The sequence below is a fragment of the Oncorhynchus keta genome, unplaced genomic scaffold, assembly GCF_023373465.1.
Source record: "Oncorhynchus keta strain PuntledgeMale-10-30-2019 unplaced genomic scaffold, Oket_V2 Un_contig_8380_pilon_pilon, whole genome shotgun sequence".
Classification (NCBI taxonomy): Eukaryota; Metazoa; Chordata; class Actinopteri; order Salmoniformes; family Salmonidae; genus Oncorhynchus; species Oncorhynchus keta.
The window spans coordinates 1-7500 of NW_026290024.1; the positions used below are offsets into that span (position 1 = coordinate 1).

A 7500-nucleotide genomic window follows, 5' to 3' on the forward strand; every position below is an offset into this window, starting at 1 on the left:
GGTCTCACACTGTGTTTCCTAGCAACGCCGATGGGCTGTCCACCTCTTCCTGCATCCTGATCTGGCAACCCAGGGAACCTGGAGAGTGAGTTTATACAGGATACCAAGGTCACTCAGTAAACACAGATAATAAAGGACACCAAGACTAGGCCTCACAATCAAACACAGATAAATACAGGAGAATCAGGACTTGACCTCTCAATAGAATACTGTCTGTTCAGACAAGATACCAGAACCAAGGCATGTCAATAGCCACATGACACTCATGACCTCAGACATGATATCAGACATGACATTAGATATGACCTTAGACATGACATCAGACATGACCTCTGACATGACATTAGATATGACATTAGACATGACATCAGACATGACCTCTGACATGATATCAGACATGACATCAGACATGACCTCTGACATCAGACATGACCTCTGACATGACATTAGACATGACATCAGACATGATATCAGACATGACCTCTGACATGACATTAGACATGACATCAGACATGATATCAGACATGACATTAGACATGACATCAGAGTAGACATTCACATCATAAGTGATATCCTGTTCATGATAGGACATGATGACAATATCTAATCTTTAGGTTTCAGGATCTTGTAGAGGGCTTCAAATCAAATCAAATGTTATTTGTCACATACACATGGTTAGCAGATGTTAATGCGAGTGTAGCGAAATGCTTGTGCTTCTAGTTCCGACAATGCAGTGATAACCAACAAGTAATCTAACTAACAATTCCAAAACTACTGTCTTATACACAGTGTAAGGGGATAAAGAATATGTACATAAGGATATATGAATGAGTGATGGTACAGAGCAGCATACAGTAGATGGTATCGAGTACAGTATATACATATGAGATGAGTATGTAGACAAAGTAAACAAAGTGGCATAGTTAAAGTGGCTAGTGATACATGTATTACATAAGGATGCAGTCGATGATGTAGAGTACAGTATATACGTATGCATATGAGATGAATAATGTAGGGTAAGTAACATTATATAAGGTAGCATTGTTTAACGTGGTAGTGATATATTTACATCATTTTCCCATCAATTCCCATTATTAAAGTGGCTGGAGTTGGGTCAGTGTCAATGACAGTGTGTTGGCAGCAGCCACTCAATGTTAGTGGTGGCTGTTTAACAGTCTGATGGCCTTGAGATAGAAGCTGTTTTTCAGTCTCTCGGTCCCAGCTTTGATGCACCTGTACTGACCTCGCCTTCTGGATGATAGCGGGGTGAACAGGCAGTGGTTCGGGTGGTTGATGTCCTTGATGATCTTTATGGCCTTCCTGTAACATCGGGTGGTGTAGGTGTCCTGGAGGGCAGGTAGTTTGCCCCCGGTGATGCGTTGTGCAGACCTCACTACCCTCTGGAGAGCCTTACGGTTGAGGCGGGCAGTTGCCGTACCAGGCGGTGATACAGCCCGCCAGGATGCTCTCGATTGTGCATCTGTAGAAGTTTGTGAGTGCTTTCGGTGACAAGCCAATTTCTTCAGCCTCCTGAGGTTGAAGAGGCGCTGCTGCGCCTTCTTCACGACGCTGTCAGTGTGAGTGGACCAATTCAGTTTGTCTGTGATGTGTATGCCGAGGAACTTAAAACTTGCTACCCTCTCCACTACTGTTCCATCGATGTGGATAGGGGGTGTTCCTCTGCTGTTCCCTGAAGTCCACAATCATCTCCTTAGTTTTGTTGACGTTGAGTGTGAGGTTATTTTCCTGACACCACACTCCGAGGGCTCTCACCTCCTCCCTGTAGGCCGTCTCGTCGTTGTTGGTAATCAAGCCTACCACTGTTGTGTCGTCCGCAAACTTGATGATTGAGTTGGAGCGTGCGTGGCGCAGTCGTGGGTGAACAGGGAGTACAGGAGAGGGCTCAGAACGCACCCTTGTGGGGCCCCCGTGTTGAGGATCAGCGGGGAGGAGATGTTGTTGCCTACCCTCACCACCTGGGGCGGCCCGTCAGGAAGTCCAGTACCCAGTTGCACAGGGCAGGGTCGAGACCCAGGGTCTCGAGCTTGATGACGAGCTTGGAGGGTACTATGGTGTTGAATGCCGAGCTGTAGTCGATGAACAGCATTCTCACATAGGTATTCCTCTTGTCCAGGTGGGTTAGGGCAGTGTGCAGTGTGGTTGAGATTGCATCGTCTGTGGACCTATTTGGGCGGTAAGCAAATTGGAGTGGGTCTAGGGTGTCAGGTAGGGTGGAGGTGATATGGTCCTTGACTAGTCTCTCAAAGCACTTCATGATGACGGAAGTGAGTGCTACGGGGTGGTAGTTGTTTAGCTCAGTTACCTTAGCTTTCTTGGGAACAGGAACAATGGTGGCCCTCTAGAAGCATGTGGGAACAGCAGACTGGTATAGGGATTGATTGAATATGTCCGTAAACACGAGTTCTAATGAACTCGCACACCGAATCAGCGTATTCGTCAATATTTTTATCTGACGCAATACGAAACATGTCCCAGTCCACGTGATGGAAGCAGTCTTGGAGTGTGGAGTCAGCTTGGTCTGACCAGCGTTGGACAGACCTCAGCGTGGGAGCCTCTTGTTTTAGTTTCTGCCTGTAGGCAGGGATCAGCAAAATGGAGTCGTGATGGAAAGCAGTCTTGGAGTGTGGAGTCATATCTGGCCGTTCTAATAGCACACCGTCGCGTATTCGTCAATATTTTTATCTGACGCAATACGAAACATGTCCCAGTCCACGTGATGGAAGCAGTCTTGGAGTGTGGAGTCAGCTTGGTCTGACCAGCGTTGGACAGACCTCAGCGTGGGAGCCTCTTGTTTTAGTTTCTGCCTGTAGGCAGGGATCAGCAAAATGGAGTCGTGGTCAGCTTTTCCGAAAGGGGGCGGGGCAGGGCCTTATATGCGTCGCGGAAGTTAGAGTAACAATGATCCAAGGTTTTACCACCCCTGGTTGCGCAATCGATATGCTGATAAAATTTAGGGAGTCTTGTTTTCAGATTAGCTTTGTTAAAATCCCCAGCTACAATGAATGCAGCCTCCGGATAAATGGTTTCCAGTTTGCAAAGAGTTAAATAAAGTTCGTTCAGAGCCATCGATGTGTCTGCTTGGGGGGGATATATACGGCTGTGATTATAATCGAAGAGAATTCTCTTGGAAGATAATGCGGTCTACATTTGATTGTGAGGAATTCTAAATCAGGTGAACAGAAGGATTTGAGTTCCTGTATGTTTCCTTCATCACACCATGTCTCGTTAGTCATGAGGCATACGCCCCCGCCACTCTTCTTACCAGAAAGATGTTTGTTTCTGTCGGCGCGATGCGTGGAGAAACCCGTTGGCTGCACCGCATCGGATAGCGTCTCTCCAGTGAGCCATGTTTCCGTGAAGCAGAGAACGTTGCAGTCTCTGATGTCCCTCTGGAATGCCACCCTTGCTCGGATTTCGTCAACCTTGTTGTCAAGAGACTGGACATTGGCAAGAAGAATGCTAGGTAGTGGTGCGCGATGTGCCCTTGTTCGGAGTCTGACCAGAAGACCGCCTCGTTTCCCTCTTTTTCGGAGTCGTTTTCTTGGGTCGCTGCATGCGACCCATTCCGTTGTCCTGTTTGTAAGGCAGAACACAGGATCCGTGTCGCGGAAAACATATTCTTGGTCGTACTGATGGTGAGTTGACGCTGATCTTATATTCAGTAGTTCTTCTCGACTGTATGTAATGAAACCTAAGATGACCTGGGGTACTAATGTAAGAAATAACACGTAAAAAAACAAAAAACTACATCAGACATGACCTCTGACATGACATTAGACATGACATCAGACATGATATCAGTCATGACATTAGACATGACATCAGAGTAGACATTCACATCATAAGTGATATCCTGTTCATGATAGGACATGATGACAATATCTAATCTTTAGGTTTCAGGATCTTGTAGAGGGCTTGTTAGCGTACTACCTATTTTGTGTGATCATAGCCAGATGAGGGTTGGTGAAGGATGGTCTGCGATGGGGAGAGGGAGAAATTATAGGGTGTTTATTATGCATACATGCTTCAAGCCAGTAAAATCAACCAGAAAGACTATTGCTGTTCTCCTTCTAGTGGCCAAATACATTATCATCCTAAACCCTCTATTGAACCATGAGTATTGGGGTTATGCCATTACGCAACAGCTGCTGTTGCTGAAAGTACAAGTTGATCAGCCAGTGATCCAAACAGCTGTAGGTAGAGGAGCTCCAAGTTCCTGGAAGAACAAGATGATGCTGATAATACCTTTAAGGAGAGAAGCTTAGAGATTAACACTCAGCAAAAAGATTACACTGCAGTCTTCAGATTACTGTGTGACTGTGTGTGTGATCTGCGTAAGAGAGAGAGAGTGTGTAAGTATGTGTCTAAGTCTTTGTGTGTGTAAGTGTCCTATGTGTGTCTATGTGTGATTCAGTGTGTGTCAGGAGGCTGCTGAGGTATCAGTTTAAGGGGGGAAACTGGGTTGAGTCTCAGGGAGTCAGAGTGCAGCTGAAGACGTCAGGGGTCAGAGTGCAGCTGAAGACTTCAGGGGTCAGAGTGCAGCTGAAGACGTCAGGGGTCAGAGTGCAGCTGAAGACTTCAGGGGTCAGGATACTTCACATATAATACTCATTCAGTACCTCCAGAAGGTCTGTGTGGATGGCTGGCAGCATATTCACAATCGACCTCCCTCCCTCTCTTTATTCAGGCCAAGCATTGATCCTCTGGCCAGATGTTAAAATATCTCTTTAATATTCTAACCCCCTTCCAAGGATAGATACACATACACACACACACACACACACACACACACACACACACACACACACACACACACACACACACACACACACACACACACACACACACACACACACACACACACACACACACACACACACACACACACACACACACACACACACACACACACACACACACACACACACACACACACACACACACACACACTCACACACACACACACTCACACAAACACACACACACAAACACACACACACACACACACACACACACACACACACACACACACACACACACACACACACACACACACACACACACACACACACACACACACACACACACTCTTTGTTGTAATTGTTTTATTGCACACCTTTATCATTTAGCTAACAGATGTTCACAGCAACAATGAAATAGGAGAAAACAGAACAGAAGCGTATCGCTGCAGCCTCTTAGGTCTTCCAATATATTTATAGATATTTACAGTGACAATATGAAAATCGCAAGTACAACGCCCAGGGCTGAGTTAACCCTTTAACTGCTGCTGTATGAAGGGAGGAGAAGGCTGAGTTGGTAGAGCAACTCCAGGGTTGTGGGTTCGATTCCCACGGAGGACCAGTACAAAAAGTATGCAAAAATGTATGCACTCACTACTGTAAGTCACTCTGGATAAGAGCGTCTGCTAAATGACTCAAACGTAAATGTATAATGTTAACTCTTTCAACTTAGTCTGAGGATCCAGGTCACACAGGCTGTAGTGTGAACTCTATGTAGCTGTAGTCCTGTTCGTATGGCCACCTGAAACATTCAGTATACCCAACATTCCACAGGCACCAGGTTAGCCATACGTAGCCAGATTCTAGGGGCTATTGGTGGAATATAGAACACCTGTATAGAGCTCAACGCTTCCAGCAATCAAAGACAGCTTTTCAGATCATAAAATGGACATAACAGTAATTAGTACCAATACATAATTAGTACCAAAACATAATTAGTACCAATACATAATTAGTACCAATACATAATTAGTACCAAAACATAAAGAGAAATGTTTCAAAAAAAGAAAAACCTTAGAATATACCCCTTATTTCCACATCCATGTTTAAATGTTACGACACGTCAATAAATGCTATGTTCATTTGGACAAGCGTTGAACAGTACAACAGGAACATTGTGCACACAGAAAACTGCATTTGACATTTGTTTGGTGTTGTAATGGTAACTTTAGTTGGTATAAAAGATGAATGGCATGACAACAGGGTAGTGCATCTGACTTGTATACTGGTATACACTGTAATCACAGTTCCAACCTATCTTTATATCCACATGGAGAGAGACTAGACTATTTCTCCCAAATAATCATTTCGCTGTTACTGACGTCACCTTGAGGCTGCGTGAAGTGTGAGCAAAACTGGTGAGAGATTGTTGGTAATAAAATAATCTCACGTGGGGATAAAGCAAAGAGATCATGTATTTTGGGGGAAAAACAGCAAAAATCTCTCACTTGTTACATGATATGCAGATACATGGGGATTTTTACCAAGACCTCGAAGGCCTATTAAATGAATAGTGATATTGATATTCTCTCATGGCAGTATTTACAGTCCTGTATTATTATTATTATTTGTATGAATCCCAAATGGCACCCTATTCCATATATAGTGCACTACTTTTGACCAGAGCCCTTTGGGGTTAGGATGTCATTTGGGAGGTACCCTTTGTATCCACATCCTGTAAGCCAGGACTGCCATGCCAGCTGAGACCAGAACAGATAGGCCCAGCTAACGTGAGATCTAAGCAAAAACAAACATTTCAGCCCTGTTGGTCACACTGTCATCATCTATCACAACTTCCTGTAAAGGCTATTCTCATGTCCTTGAAAAACATGTCCTAGTAAACCACGCAGCATGTTTTCATTCCAGCCATTCCAGCAAAACATTGATTTAGAAGTTCCTCAGTTAAACATGCAGAATTTCTGAATAAATTGGGCAGCAATTATCTTAAGTGCCAACCATGAACGAGTGACACATTTTGATGGAAGGCTTTGATGAAAAGAAATGGAAAGATTGGATGATATCTAATTTGAATGGACTAGGGCAAGGGCACTCAACACTAGTCAACTTCTGGGCTGCTGAGAGGTGCTTCAATAAGAGCCCTTGTTTAAGAGAGCTGCTTCCATCCAGGCTTTGAACACTGAATTTAAGTTGAACTGAAAGCTTTATTGAAAACGAAACCGGTAGCACTTTCTTTAATGGTGTACTGCTTCGACAGGTATTTAGGTGGTACTTATTAGGAAACTACGTGGCATCACTGAGTTCTAGCTGGGGCTTTCACTATACTTTATGCTTAAAATTCACTACAATTGGGAACTACCTGGATCAAAATGGTGTATATTTAAATGCTTGTTTGAATCCCAAAGTACCAAATGAGTACTTTATGTAGTAATTAATGGGGTATTACTGTACAATTACCATTTTACCATGTAATTTCTTAGTAAATACCAGGTACTTTCTGTACTGTAAACAGCCTCTTGTATAATGTCTCATAGTAATGGAGGCCTATAAGCAAAGTCATAGATAGTGATGGGTTGAAAATGGAGGCAACTGATAAATTCATCATAAATAATATACTATATTCTTTTCATACTCTCCCTTTAAAATGAAAGCTTTATAAACCTTCTATTCCATTCCTCCAGTTACTGTGCATAAATTAATCTCAAACCACATTTTAACTTGT

The 7500-nt window shown here is 43.7% G+C and overlaps 1 protein-coding gene across 1 annotated transcript in view; it reads right to left on the minus strand.

Annotated features, from left to right (window-relative positions):
- Nucleotides 1–5109: 5109 nt before the first annotated feature.
- Nucleotides 5110–7500, minus strand: part of LOC127926810 (extracellular serine/threonine protein kinase FAM20C-like) — a gene marked incomplete at its 5' end in the record, with an annotated part of 6486 nt that continues 4095 nt past the window's right edge. The window contains one exon of the mRNA XM_052512439.1: nucleotides 5110–7500. This exon is cut by the window's right edge and continues 776 nt beyond it.